The 15,495-nt window shown below is 48.8% G+C and overlaps 1 protein-coding gene across 1 annotated transcript in view; it reads left to right on the top strand.

Annotated features, from left to right (window-relative positions):
* The window catches only part of CPLX2 (complexin 2), an 88,098-nt gene that overhangs the window by 12,394 nt on the left and 60,209 nt on the right, over positions 1–15,495 (top strand). The window contains exon 2 of the mRNA XM_033180122.1: positions 441–520. The gene's annotated coding sequence lies outside the window, so the exon portion shown is untranslated. The remainder of the gene's footprint in view (positions 1–440; positions 521–15,495) is intronic.

Below are 15,495 nucleotides of genomic sequence, written 5' to 3'. Positions count from 1 at the left end.
CTTATATAGCACTGAGTATATGAGGCCAGTACTATTAGGCATCCCATTTTACAGATGAGGACACTGAGGCTCAGAGAGGACATCCCCAAAGTTGGAATTCAAAACCAGATATGATTGATGATAAATCCTGTCCCTTTATACCAATCAGAAATCACATTTAAGTAAGAAAATACAGTCAATGGTACGATCCAAGTGCTACCTGCACCAGTGAACAAGATGGGTAACTACTGTCAGATTGCGTGAGATGGGCCAGGAGTTGGGTCTGATGCCAGGGAGGGCCCCATCCCACCCAACCCTCTGCTGGAATCAAGAGCAGCAGTGGTGGCCTCCAGAGATGTGAGGGCATGCCTTCACTGGGGTCTGGGCTCCATGCCTGTTCAGCAAGCCAATGCCTCCAGAAGCTCTCTCCTCAGCCCTCAACCTCTTCTCTCCTCCTCCAGGAAGGTGTGGTCCCTGCCATGCTATCTGCTCTGCTCAGTGACTGAAGGCGCCTGCATCCCAGCTCTGCCAGGAAGCAAAGGTAAGGGCACTGCTCAGCACCAAAGTCCTGGATAGTGTGTTCAGGGCATCCCCTCACCCCTGGAGCCCTGATAAAGGGGGCATGTCTTCCCTCTGCGATTGCCAAGAACAGTCCTAAGATGGAATGAGATGGATCAGTTGGGCACTGTGATGGAATGGTGTTTACCTTGCATTTACCAGGCATTTACGACAGAGAAGCGCTTTCTTGTGCATTGCCTTATTCAGTGCTCCCCAAAAAACCTGAGGTGGATATTATTATTCCCAGTTACAGGTGAGAAAACTGAAGCCAGAGAGGGAAAGGACTTGCCCAAAGACACACAGCTGGTAGGTAGCTAAGGCTGAATTCCAAGTTTTTTCATGTCTGTATCCCAATGGCCTGTGCACATTGTAGGTGCTTGGTACATGTTTGATGAATGAATGAACGAACTGATGAACTGCCCAAGATGAATGGAAAGGCAGCTGGGCTGGTACTTGGCTCTGTTGTCGCTGTCAGATCCTGTGCTCTTTCTGCTGAGCCGTGGCTTCCTGCACTGATGAGCTGAACATCCCCCCTGCCACCCCCTCCCCAGCCCAGGATCCCAACCATCTTACGGGTGGAGGAGTCAACCTCAGCTCCTCTTCCAGGTGGCTGGCCAAGCTCGGATCACACCCGACATCCCTCATCCACATCGCCTCTTCCCCACCACCCACAACCAGTAATCCAGTGTGCATAGTTGTAAACTTGTTTCTTTAAATAAACAGTCTTGAGTTTCATACCAAATAGTCTCTTAAGAGGAGGAACGTCTCCAGGCCACCTCGTATTTAGCATACAGTGAGCCACATATTTGCACAGAGAGAGTGTATGTGGATATAGAGATCTCGATCGCTATAGATATCGTTGCTCATCCAGATGGGAGCTATTTATGATGCTGAGTCATTCGCAGAGAATGCCACTGAGGAATTCCAGGCTGGGCTCTGAGCCGCAGCATCACAGACCTCATGGCTCTCTGCCTCGTCTTTACTGTTCACAAATGAGAGGTGGGAGGGGGGCCTCCCCTCACAGGGCAGGGACAGAAGGGGACATTTTGGCCACAGGAAATGAAGACTTTCTCATAAGCAGTTCCTAGTGTAAGTTATTCTCCTCCATCCAGAGCACTGCAGCCTTGGGGATCATCTTGTCCAATTTCTTCATTGTATAGGAGAGAAAACTGAGACCCAGAGCGAGGAGGGACTGGCCCAGTGTCACAGAGAGTTGGGGACAGAGCTGGTGCTAAAGCCCAGACCTTCTGGCTGCTGTCTGGGGTTTCCACATTCCCAGAAACCTTCTTCAAGTTTTGTCTCCAATGTCTTGGCATTTCCTCTTGCTGAGGAGCTTCTCATCTTCCAAAATTTGGAGATGTCATTGAGCACTTGCACCTTTGGGCTCTTCCAGGACAAGAGCTGACTCCGGCTTGTTTGGGTACTCCAGCCCCATGTTTAGTGCAAGACCTGCACACACTGGGTGCTCAATGCGTGTGTACTGAGTGTTATATAAGACCAAACTCAGTACCAATTCCTGGGAAACCCATTTGGAAAAGCACCCATCTATCTCCACCCTCTCTTTCTTGTCTCTAAGCCAGTTCCCTATCCATGCAAAAATAGACTCCCTCCCACTCACCACCCACCTCTGCCCAATTCTATAATGAATCAATTTTATTAATAGGCTTTGGGATGGAAACTTGACAAAGGCTTTTTGTGAAAGTCTCACTTTATCTCCCTATATAGTTCTCTTCTGAAAGAATTCTAATAAACTGGTCAGGTGGGATTTGGTCTTACATAAAATATTCATTAATGCACTCTTTCCCTCCATATAGAATATGTTGGTTGAAGCATTCAGTGATCTCTCCCTGTGTTACAGATTCTATTCAATTGTTCTAAAAGGCAGTGGGATGAGATGGAAAGAGCACAGGCTTTGGAATGAGGGCCAAGTTGAAGTCTAGCTGGCCCCTTATTGGTTTTTCATTCACATTGATTACGCTGAGGATTAAATGAGATAATATATGTAAGGTGGATGGCACATAGTAAGTGCTAGATGCAGGTTTGTGAATAAATGAATGAATGATTATGAATGATTGACTCAGGACCCCTATGAACCAGATCTTAAAGATGGAGGAGCCAGCTGACTCTGCAATCTGAGTTAACAAAGTCATACTACCCAGGAAGGGTGGTTTGAAAAGTCTTGAGAAGCAAACTTCAGGATTAGGATGTTGGTTGGCCTGTCTCCAGGCCAGAAAGGAGGATCTTTATCCAGTCCCTTGTGCAAGGGGTTCCCTCAGCTCAAGAAAAAGTTTGAGTCTGGAATCTGGGTTTAAAACAGAAAGCTCTTTAAGAATCAAGATTGTGTCATTTTATTGCTGGATTCTGCCTTTCTGTCAACTAGAGCCTGGCTCAGGGTGGTGTGGAATAGGCAGAGAGGTCCACAGCACATATTCATATAGTGAAGATGAGGTGCATTGACGTGAGTTGACCTGAGTTGACTTGGCTTGAATTGACTTGAGTTGTTCTGAGTTTACTGGCGGACTCAACTCTTGGGCCCACCGAGAGAGAAGCTTCCTGGAACTTGGACTTAGCTAAGACCTGGCTGGTCTCATAGCACAGAGGAGACTTCACAGGTGATGTTCTGGGGACATTATAGAGTGTTCCAAAGATGGAGGCCTTTCAGAGAGGACCAGGGCCATAGTCGGCACTGAAGGGCTGGATAGCAGTCTTGGCTTGGTCAGGGGGCACCACAAGGCTAAATGTCCCTTAGGAATCTTTAAAATCTATTAGAACTCCGCCAGGACCTTTTCATATGTTTAAGGCAATAGATGCCTTTCTTACTGGCATAGAAGGATCTTTTTGGGGTACCCACTTCAGTGGGAGGATGGCCTCCAGGTTGGAAGGTCAATTAGACTCAGCAATGAGGAGAGAAGACAGGGTGAGGCTGGGAGCCAGGCAGAGTTTCATACTACAGATGCTAGGAGCATTGTAAGTGGGTCCTCCCATGGAAGCGAGGGTTTGGGGATCTGAGTGAGATGTGATTTGAACTCTAGACTTATGTCAGGCAGTGTTTGCTGAAGGGAAGATGACCCAGAAATTACATTGGGAAATCAAGCAAGACCTCTAGCCTCACCATGCAGAGGGCAGCCAGCACAGCTCGGGCCCCTTGGCCAGCCCCATCCCAGGCCTTGCCCACCACAGAATGCAGCCAGCACCTGAGGGAGATAGGAATGAGAACACCAGTGAGCTTCAGGTGAGCAGAGGCTGCTCACACGCTTACTGCACCTGACCAGTGTCTGTCTCTCACACGGGTCTGGGAACCTACCAAAGGAAATACGTTCCATTCCTACCATACCCCTTTGTACCCCCTAAAAATCTGGGTACATATTATAGACATCAGTGTTTGCTGAGTGAATAATCAGGTCAGAGTAAGGTTTAGAAAGCCAGTGGAAGATTTCAAGATGGCAAATGGAAAATTTCAAGATTTCAAGGTGGCCAAGGTCCAAGGTACAGATGCCTAGCCAGAAAAAATAACATAGACCCAGAAGCTGCCCCTCAGGAGTTTGGCTCATGGAAAAAAAAATGCACTAAATGGAGCCAAGGGACAGGGTTGTGCAATGTGGGCTTGAGATAATATTCCTCAGCATCCTGGGCTTCTAAGAAGAGTTCTCAGGGCCCATTATAGGATGGGTTTAGGGAAGGGAAGGCCTCAAAGAAGAAGCCATGGATCCTCCAAACCCATTTCAATCACAAAAGCTTCACTTTTATCTGTTTTATATATTGGATTTCCTCCTATATTTTTACTTTTAAAGGATTCTTTTGATTTTAAAAAGTGCATTTTGGAAAGTACTGTCATTGAAAGAGCCTGTGCCTTTGGAGGTAGACTGAGCCCAGATCTCAGTCCCATCCCTTTCCACCAGTGGAACTTGGGGCAAGTGTCCCTTTGAGCCTCCACATTCTCAGCCATGAGCCACCCTCCCAGAGCTGTGTGAGCACAGCTAAGATGCTCTGGTACCTCCCAGAGGCTGGCACACATGTGATTGATTGATGCTGTACAAGATGACTTTAGGTGGTATCCAGATGAACATTTATTATTTTAATAGCTCGCAAGTGATGCATGTTAGAAAAATATAACCAGCACACTAAACTGTGATTTATGGAAATAATATAGCATTTCCTTTGAAAATAAAATCGTGATCTTTTTAAAAAGGCAAATCAATTTAAAGAGAAATACTAAGTAAGTGATAGGGCAGAAATCATGAAGGTGGCACATAAATGACTGAAATTTGGGGGAAATTGAGAGAATCTATGTAAAACACCAATCACAGTGTCTGTCACTTAAGAAGGGCTCAAAAAGTTAGTTCTTACATCCTTCTCTTTATTTTAGCTCCCTGGAGTGGTTGAACCTAGAACCATGCTCCAAAACCAAACCAAAACAAAACAAAAGCTTCCTGGGACAAAGTAGGTGCCCAGGCCCACTTGGCCTGGAACAGTGTGGGGTGGGCATGAGACAGGCAGCCATGGATCCAGCCCTGGTGGGCAGAAGTGGTCAAGTGTGACCAGGGAGCTGTCCACAGATGCACAGAGCAGTCAGAGACTGCTGAGGTAGCATTTCCCACAAAGCAGGCACAGCCCATCAGGGATCCATGAGACAATTTGAAGAGTTATTCAGGCACAAATTAAATAGCACTGGGAGAGAGTGACTGCGTTTTCGGTTGATTACATCAAGGGGAGAGTCTCAACTGAAGGTTAGCCTCTCCTTAACCATCTTGATTTCCTTTCCAAGGAAGAGGCTCAGACTTCAGCCAGCAACAGTAACTAGCTGGAAGTGGATAACGATGTTTTATTTGCCATGTATTTGTGTTTTACCATGGCCTTCTATTTACAGAACAGGATACTGCATTCCTGTTTATGAGAAGGATCTTATGTTCTCTTTTCAAATATATGTATTAAAGGTCAGAAAATGAATCTGTTACTCTTGCTAAGTATAGAGTGAGTAATAGTAAATGCAAGATGTACATGAGGAAAATGGAGAGAACGGGTGTATGACTGAGGCAAGAGTAACCTGGCAAAGGTGTTGCAAGGGGTTCCGTGGCTCCAGAGCCCATGCTGGGCCCAGAGGCAGGGATGTCTGCAGGCCCCACCACAACCTCCGGGGCAGTTCTAGTCCTGGGGAGGGCAAAGGAGGCCCCATCTTAAGAAGGAGGGAGATTGCTGGGCAGGTGGCCCAGAGCCTCCTGCCTGAGCCGGGAATGCAGAGACCAGGACAGCAGCCAGGCCAGCAGTCCGTGAGGTCAGGGCTACCACCAGAGGGTGGATCTGAGACAGACCCCAGGCCTCTGGTGTCTGGCAAGATTGATTACATCCACAAGGGAGTCTCATTTAGGGGCTGTGATCCAGTGGTTGATCACAACCTGGATTATCCATGGCAGCAGAAAGGAGCTGAGGGACAGAAAGAGGCAGCCTGTGTCAGCCTGGTGTACAGGGAATCATAAGTGAACCTAAACAGTTCACAGCAGCCCTAGAGAGGGGCTGGGTGTGAGTTAGGGTACACTGATAGCAAGCAACAGAGACTAACTCTGTCATACTCAGACAGAAAAGGGGGTTATTGAGGTTATCAGATGGTACCCAGAGGCAAAGGGAAAGCTGGCCACGGGGCTCAGGAAAGGACCAGAGCCAAAGCTGCACAAGGGGTCTGGAAGCAGGGCCTGAGGCCAGTTTTGTCCAGGTCCCCTCTGAGATGCATCAGCCACAGCCGTATTTTTTCCTCCTTGTATCACTCGGCTCCTGAGTCACAGCCCCAGGAGGGAGACAGCTGGCCTGGCGTGGGGCCCGTGTCCTCCTCTCGGCCAGCCAAAAGCATGGAGGCTTGGTGGGACTGCTTCCAAGACTGAACGTAAGGGAGGGGTGGTTCCCAAACGGAAAATTAAAGGGCTGTCACCAAAAGGAGGAGGAGTGGATTCCGGGCAGCTCAAACCAGCAAATGTCTACCAGGAGGATCCCAGGGAGTACTAGCCACTGTGGTCTCCTAGGCTTCACTCTCTGGGACTGTCCCTGAGGCTTCCTTTCTCCCACCCTGCATGGACCAACGTCACCATCCCAGTCTAGGACCAGTGGTCCGCTGTACCTGAGTACGGTGGTGAGCTGCTGCAGTGAGGGTCTTCCGATGGGCTGGGGACCCTAGGGGAAGGGTGCTGGGCAAGCCCGATCCTCGGCCCCAGGGCTGAGAAGGATCTGCTAGGCTGAGGATGTCTAATGAGAATTGACTCACTCAGGGGCTGCAAACCTCCCATCAGCAGGCTCGGCGGGGAGCACATGCATGAAGGAACTGTGACAGGGAACAGACATGCTTAGCTTGGGGCACAGTTGCTGCCCCCTCCAGGGAGTGGAGTTACCACTCCAACTGTTACCACACAGGCACGTGGCCCCAGGGTTAATGGTTACACCTGTACGGATTTATTTAAGTGAAGGCCCAAATCAAATTTTATGTGAAACTCCTCATTTTTTAGTATTATCAATTAACAGAAAAACAATTAAATATTGTGTTGACCAAACAATATGTACCACCAGTTTGTAACCACAGGGACTAACTTCTATTCATCCACCACAACTAAGATGAGACATCACTTCCTCCAGGAAGCCTTCTGTGACTTGCCCCTCCCTCTGCCTTGCCACCCATTCTTTGGACTCCCCCCAGACCTTGTATTTCCTTTTGTCACAGCACTGAACCTCTGTTACTTTGAGTCCATCTAAAGTTCATTTGTTTTTGTCTGCTGCTTTTTGACTGCAAGCTCCTTGAGGAGACCCACTGTCTCTTGTGACATCTATGCCCAGCATCGTGCCTGACACACATGAAGGACTGTGGCATTGATGGAAGGGGGCTGTAGGGACTACAAGTGTCAAGGTTATACTGTGGCAACAAGTTAATCCTGAAACCTTGTTGTGACTTAAGACAACAAAGATTTGTTTCTCCTTTGCGTGATGTCTTCTGTGGAGCCAGCAGCTCTTCAGGCAGTTTCCTTCCAGTCGGTGACTCAGGGATCCAGGCTGGTTCCACCATTAAGCAGGGGAAGAGAGTGAGTGGAGAATTCACAGTTCCTCCCTTTTTTTTTTTTTTTTTTTTTGAGATATAGTCCCACTCTGTCACCAGGCTAGAGTGCAGTGGTGCAATCTTGGCTCGCTGTAACCTCCGCCTTCGGGGTTCATGCGATTCTCCTGCCTCAGCTTCCCAAGTAGTTGGAATTAAAGGCCCATGCCATCACGCCCAAATTTTTGTATTTTTAGTTGAGAAGGGATTTCACCATGTTGGCTAGGATGGTCTTGATCTCCTGACCTTGTGATCTGCCCGCCTCAGCCTCCCAAAGTGCTAGGATTACAGATGTGAACCACCACGCCAGCCAACAGTCACTCTTAATACCTCAGCCCAGAAGTGACACTGATTGTTTCTTTTCACAGGCCGTTGGCCAGAACTAGTCACATGACCTATCTCACCATCAGGGGCTGGAAAGATGGGTAAGAGCGCACAAGAATTCACTGAGTTCATGTTCTTGCAACACAAGCCCTGACCTGCCGCTGGCAGTGCTGAGGAGCCAGGGGTTCAAGAGGAGGACTTGGACTATGGGTGGCGCAGAGGCAGCCAGGGTCCAGTGCTCAAACCGGGAACCAGAGGTGCCTCATGGCTGGTGCATGAAAGCATCTCTTAATTTGCATGTTTAACTCAACACATCCTAAAAAGTGGGAGAAGAGTGGGGAGAGAATTTCATTAACCTGAGCTTTCCACCTTTCCTTATTTTTCCAATCAGTAAACACTAGCAAATGAAAATCAAGCTGTTGGAAAAATAGAGGTCAAATGTCAATGGGCAAACTGTTCAGAAAGAAATCGCCACCTGGTCCCTTCAACATCTCACGTGGTGTCCATGGTGACCCAAGAGCGACTGCAGCTGTTGGAGGGCTCAGACACCAGTGCACTCGAGGATATGGACCCTCACTGTTCTGACAGCCTTGGCCAGACCATGGCCAATGGCAAGTCAGTGGGCCCCACTCCAGGGGGCTCCAAGACACTTGCCATGCTTTCTCCAGGCTGTATCACAACAGCAGATGTTTCTCTGGGATGGAATCACAGGATCTTAGATGGCTCTAGAAAGAGCAGAAGCTTAGAAGCCAAAAAGATCTGGATTCAAATTCCAGCTCTTTCCTAGTAAGTCAGATTCCTACCTAGCAAGACTCTTCACCTCTCTGAGTTTCAGTTTTATCATCTGTCAAATGGGTACAAGGATAACACCTACCTTGCTGAACAATTGTGCATGGTCTCTGACATTACGCGTCTAATGGACCTAATGCACAGTAGGACTTCAATTGATGTCATTGTTTTTCCTTTTCCTCCATTGGGGTCAGGGGAATGAGTCCAACCTCCCCTGACTGCAGCCAGCCAGTTCCTATTTACATACCTCTGATGACAAGAAGCTCACTGCTCTTCCAACTGCTCCCCTCCCCCTGCAAACCCCGAGCATCTTGCTCCATTTTTTAATTACTCCCACGATGTTTGTGAAGAGAGAGTCTGGTGTCCCTATGGACTAGGGTTTGAGGGGAAGGTGCCTGGCTCACTTCCCCACCTGGCTGACTAATCACAGCCTTGCCCTCAGGAGTTGTGCGGGGGAACTGAGTACAGTGAGGATGAAGGAGGTGAGGGGATCGGTGTAGAGTAATGTGTATCAATTTCTGGTTCACAAAAGGAAATAGAGAAATCCATCACACATGGGAGACAGGATCAGGACTGGCGACATTTGTCCCATAAAAGAGAAATCTCCAGAAGACTGCCACAGGACAATGACGGAGGTTCAACCTCGGGTTAAGTGTGGGGAGCCACAGAGGGGAAAACAGGAGCCTCAAATAAGAGCAAGGTTTCCTTCATTCATTCTGCAAGCATTCTGTTTCTCCACCCTGCCCGGCCCCAGGCTGAGCATAGGGGCAAGAAATGAAGCCGTGGCAGGCCTTGATCTTGGGAGAGTGGACAGGCACGTAGATGATACTATGGAAACCATTTGAGTATTACTGAGATAAAGGAAAATTCGATGGGGGCTGGGGGAGCTCAGAGTGGAAGTAGTTGGCCCACTAGGGAGGGGGAAGGATAAGGAGGCAAACAGAAAGTGAGGAGAAAAGGGATGCCAGCTAGAAGGGCACCATGGGCAAAGGCACAGAGGTGAAAATCAGCCTGCTGTGTGGAAAACCCACTCCTTTCTCTAGTGCTTGAGCAGGGAGTGGTGACAGGTGGGCTGATGCACAGCAAAGGGCCTTGCAGACAGCCACAGAGCAGAGACCCCGCCCCAGGCTAGCAGGAAGCCATGGGAGGGTGAGTTGTTTTTCATTTTTGTTTTTTCAGGAAAAAAAATTACTGAACTATAACCTACGTTCATAAAGTGCTCCTAACATATGTTTACAGTTCAATGAGTTTTCACAAAGTGAACACACCCATGTAACCTTCCCCAGCTCGAGACACAGAAACTTGCCAGCATCACAGAAGCTCCCTTTGCTCTCCTTTCCAGTCCCCATCTCCCTGAAAAATGAGCTGCTGTCCCAACTTATTCTTATTTTTCTTTTTTCTTTTCTTTCTTTTTTTTTTTTGAGACAGAGTATCACTGTGTCACCCAGCCTGGAGTGCAGTGATGCGATCTCAGCTCACTGTAACCTCCACCTCCCTGGTTCGAGTGATTCTCCTGCCTCAGCCTCCCGAGTAGCTGAGACTACAGGCATGCACCACCATGCCCAGCTAATTTTTGTATTTTTAGTAGAGACGGGGTTTCACTGTGTTGGTTGGTCAGGATGGTCTCGATCTCTTGACCTCATGATCTGCCCACCTCAGCCTCCCAAAGTGCTGGGATTACGGGTGTGAGCCACAGCGCCCAGCCCTAACTTCTAATTTCATAGATTCATTGGCTGTTTTTGAACTTCACATAAATGAAATCATGCAGTGTTGGACCCCGCTCAGCAACATTGAAGATTCTCTTGAGTTGTTGCATGTGGTTGTCATTCATTCTCATTGCTCCAGTAAATCTCATCGTGGGACTAGACCAAAATGCAGTTCTAGTGTTGATAGCCACTTGGGTTGTTTTCAGCTTTAGACTCTTGGGAGAAGCACTGCCATGAAGATTTTTGTACATGTCTTTGGAAAAACACATGTACACATTTCCAGGGGGTTTATGCCAAGGAGTGGAGTCGCTGCATCACAGGAGATGTGAGTTCAGCTCTAACAGATACTGTCAAATGTTTCTTCCAAAATGATAGTAGCAATTTACATTCCCTACTGTAGCTACTTGGTGGAAGTTCCAGGAATTCCAAAACCCTCACCAACACTTGGCACCAACACTTTCCATTTCAGCCATTCTGGTGGATGTGTAGTGATTATCGTGGGAATTTTTATTTCCCCAGTGACGAGTAGGCTAAACACCTTTTCATATGCTTCCTATCCATTTGGACATCCTCTTTCCCAAAGTGTCTATTCAAGGCCCTGGAAGGGGAGGGTCAAGGTCCACCCTTCATTTTAGAAAACTATCTCCGGCAGCCAAGTGGAGTGACTGGGACGTGGGTGTCCTGGAACCTCTGGCTGATACCAGGGGCATCTCTTAGGTACCAGGCTTCATTGGCTTCCTCTGCCTTCTTCACTCCTCACCCTTTGACTCACAGGTCAAAAGTGTTGTGAGTATTTCACAGATGAGATGGCCAGGCGCAGAGAGGTGAAGGACCTGCCCAAGGTCTCGCAGAGGGTGCTGAGAGGACAGCTGGGATGTCTCAGCCTGAAGCAGGCAGCCCAGGGAGGAATAGAACAGAAGGGAACAAAAGGAAGGTGAAGAAGCAACTACAAGGACACCTATCTCACTCCTTATTTTGCAGAGAAGGAAATTATCCACCTCTCTCCCCAATTCCCTCCTCTTCCTCCCCCTCTCTCTGCATCACACCAAAAGTCCCTACGGAGGTGAGCAGCCATCTGGAGGTGAGTGTCCCCAGCCTGAGACTGTGTTGGAGGCCCAGAGTTGTGAAGGGAGCCAATCTGGTTAGCTCTTGTCTCTGCCACCACCCACCGTGTGGTCCTGGACTGGTCACGTCACCTCCCTGAGCCTTAGGCTCTTTACCTGTTTCAATAATCCCTTACTCTGTGCCTTGTGGGGAGAAGTCACTGAGGCAAGCTGATGCTGTGCCCAGCAGGGTTCCTGGCATAATGCAGCCCTTAGTTTACTTGGCACACACTCCCTCCCCCGACACTTCTATGACTAGCGGGGCTCCCAGTTCTGCGCAGGCCCCCTCTCTCTGGGTAGCGGGGTCAGCCTCTTCAAGTCTCATGCAGCCACAACAGGCCACTGGCGGGTTCCTCACTGCCTGAGAGCAGGTGTGGCGGGCCGGGCACGGCATCCCCTCCCTGCAGGACCTCGTCTCCCCGCAGCTGCCCGCACTCAGGCTGACAGCCACACAATGAGTCCCAGAAGGGCTTTCTCCTCTCAAGGGCTCTCATCTCAGAACCCAGACGCCTTTATTTTAGGAGCTATGGTTAGTAAAGTGCTTCATCAATGCCACCTCCAAGCAGCACCCCCACCCCCTACCACACACAGCACATGTGAACGTCTTACCCGCCCTGTCCTTCCACTCCTTCATCCATGCTGCATTTCATGAGCATCTCCAGGCACTGTGCTAGGCACCAAGAGGCCCACTAGTTCCCTCCCTTCATGGAGTTTCCTCTGCATTGAGAGAAACAGACAATAAACAAGTAGCAGGACATGGTAAACAGGATGACTTTGGATGATGCTCAGGGCCATGGAGATGATGGAGAAAGCTATAACAGAGAGTGACGGGCAGTCAGCCGCTCAGTCCCAGAGCAGAGTCAGGAACTCCCAGGCCCACTGCCTGGGATGGTGTGTCCTTCTCTGGTTTGGGCTCTTCCTGGAGGGAAGAGTGACACTGCAGACCTCCTGCGGGTAGACTCAGGATTTGGCAAAAGATCCTAGCTGCTCCTGACCCCTGGCACTTCTTCCATCCACCAACTTCTCCCCTCCCACCCCATAGGATTTCTTCCTTCCAATCCTACTGGATCCTGAGCAAAGTGAGTCCGTTCCTGATGGTTTCCCCATCCCCAGGGGCAAGGGCAACTGAACCCCAGACAGGGCCAGCAGAGATCCTCAGCTCTACGCAATCAGGACATTCTGTCTCCCTGGTCGGGCCTCCACCTTCTCTCTCTCCTTCACCCCCTTCCCGACTCAGTCTCTCTGTCTCTGTGTCTCATCTCGCTTTTCCCCACTCCAACTTCCTGTTACTCGCCTTCTCCTAAATTTATTTATTTATTTATTTATTTATTTTTTCTTGAGGTGGCGTCTCGCTCTTGTCACCCAGGCTGGAGTGCAATAGCGCGATCTCGGCTCATTGCAACCTTGGCCTCCCGGGTTCAAGTGATTCTCCTGCCTTAGCCTCCCAAGTAGCTGGGATTACAGGTGCCTGCCATCATGCCCAGCTAATTTTTGTATTTTTAGTAGACACGGGGCTTCACCATGTTGGCCAGGCTGCTCAGGAATTCCTGACCTCCAGTGATCTGCCTGCCTTGGCCTCCCAAAGTACTGGGAGTACAGGCGTGGGCCACTGTGCCCCGCCCTAAATTTACTTCTTGTCTGGACACTCATTTCCTTCAAATAAATATATGTATTTTTAAATGCACCGAGCCCCTACTGGGTGCAGGCATGAGGTGAGGAGTTTGGGTCTAATCAAAGATGAGTAAGACATGGACTTCCCTGCAAGAGAGATGAGTCATGCACCTAAATAAGTGAAATGGGGAGGCTGAAAGTGGCCAGAGTGATAAAGGAGATACTGATGAGGTCTGCAGAGTAGGAGGGTTCCTGAGGGCTTCAACGAGGAGGTGACGTTTTTAGTTACCTTGAAACACGATCATGCAATGAAACGTGGGCTGACTCTGGGCCTCTCCTGTGGACAGTTGCTCAAGGACCAGCTCATTTGCCTGGAACATAGGGAATCTGAATGTCATCTTTCTTTCACTTTACAGTTCTCTGATCTGACTCACTTCCTTACCAATCTCACCACCTTCTCCTTCATTCTCTCTTTTATCTGTACTTTTTCTCTTCCCCACCTGTCCCTTCACAGACCACAAGACGTACTTTCGAGTTTTGTTCTCAATTTCCTTTTCCTTCCATCCTTTTCTCTTAAGTCTAAGTCCCACTCTCCAGCATCCTTCCTTCCTAACCTCCAAGGTGCCCTGGAAGACCATGTAGACTTTGATGTCTGACACACCAGGGTCTCAGCTCCGTGGCTCAATTCTCTAAGCCTTCATTTCATCATCTGGAAACAGCCTCCTAGGGCTATTGTATAAACCCATGAGACAAAGGATGTGGAAACGCTTCCTACCATAAATGAGAGTCTTTACCAATTAACGAAGGCTCTTTAGACTGTAAGTGACAGAAACCCAACTGAAGACGGCCTAAAGGGAAAAGGGAAAGTCTCATGTTGCTGGGTCAGACACACTGGGCCCCAGGGCTTCAGACGGTGACCGCAACACTCTATCTTTCTACTTCTCTCCACTGCCGTCCCCCATGTTGGGCAGGCCTTCCTTTGCAGAGTGGGAACACAGCCATCTCCTTCCTATCAGCTGAGCAACTCCAGTGAAAATCGGGCACCCATCCCAGTGGTGTCAGCAAAGCTCTGTGATTGAACGTCAGTGGACTCAGTCCTAACCCATTCCCATAGCCAGACCTGGGTCCCACGCTATCACGCGGAGCTGGTATTGATGGGATCCTCCCACCCAATCCATAAAGACCATGAGTGGAAAAAGGGAACATCTTCCCAGAGAGGGGCCTTTTCACAGTTACAAAAAGAAGGGGAAATGGTTGTTATGAATCAAGCTCCTTGAGCAATGGAGACAAGGAACACAGGGAAAGGAACAGACTCACGCCTTCTTAGCTCTCAGGTGTTATCTCCTCAAAAGAAAGTCTTCTCTAATCCCTTAAGGATGTGTTGGCTGCTTCACCTGTGCTCTAGCAGCACCTTATGCTTCCCCTATTATCATAATTTTCACGTTTATTATACTATTCTATTTGCTTGTCTGTCTCCTTCACAGGACTTTAAGTATTGTCAGGACAAATCAGTGCCTGTTTTGTCTATTGCTGTACACCCAAGGTTGACAAATGCCAGACCCTTAGTAAATGATGGAAGAATGGAGGGATGGGTGGATGGATGGATGGATGGATGGATGGATGAGTGGTGAGATGGATGGGTAACAGACAGCTGGATGGGTGAATGGATGGATGGTAGGATAGATGAGGGTAGGTGAATGAATGAATGAATGGTTGAGCATATGAATGATGGACGATTGGTTGGATAATGAATGGATAAAGGGATGAATAAATAGGTAGATGGATGGATGAATGATTCGGAGATAACTGGTGAGATCAGTTTGGAATGGGCTTAGCCTGAACTGCCTGTGAACACAGAGCTACCCCTCAAGTTGTTGATAGATGAACTCCAAGTTCAAGAGAGAGGTCTGGGCTGGAAACAGAGGTTTAGGAGCTATTAATACAGAGACTATAATGTAGTGGATCAAGGTTACAGGGGTGGGGGCAAAGTGGGGGAACCAAAATCAGACAGTACCTAAGTGACACTTGAACTCAGGGCTGTGTGATGTCAAGAGTTTGCTTTCCTTCCTTCATTTTATGGCAGCTTGGCCACTACTTGAGGTGACAGCACAGAGTTAATGTCTCTCCCTCTCCCCTCCCTCCCCCTCCTCAAACCACTCAGCCAGAAGGGAGCAGCTGCCTGGGAGGACAGAGAGACAGATTATGTAAACTGTGATTGCCACCCACAGGAGGAGGAGGAGAGTGAATAGGTATTGAAATGCGCTTTCAATAATGCATGTCCTCCTCCGCATAGGCCTGGGGCTTGGTGGGGAGGAGAGGATCCTTAAAGGGACCGATCCTCCTGTCCCCAACACCCACA

Source organism: Trachypithecus francoisi, unplaced genomic scaffold (genome assembly GCF_009764315.1).
Source record: "Trachypithecus francoisi isolate TF-2019V2 unplaced genomic scaffold, Tfra_2.0 Lachesis_group2, whole genome shotgun sequence".
NCBI classification, from domain to species: Eukaryota; Metazoa; Chordata; class Mammalia; order Primates; family Cercopithecidae; genus Trachypithecus; species Trachypithecus francoisi.
This window is presented reverse-complemented; position numbering and strand designations above follow the sequence as displayed.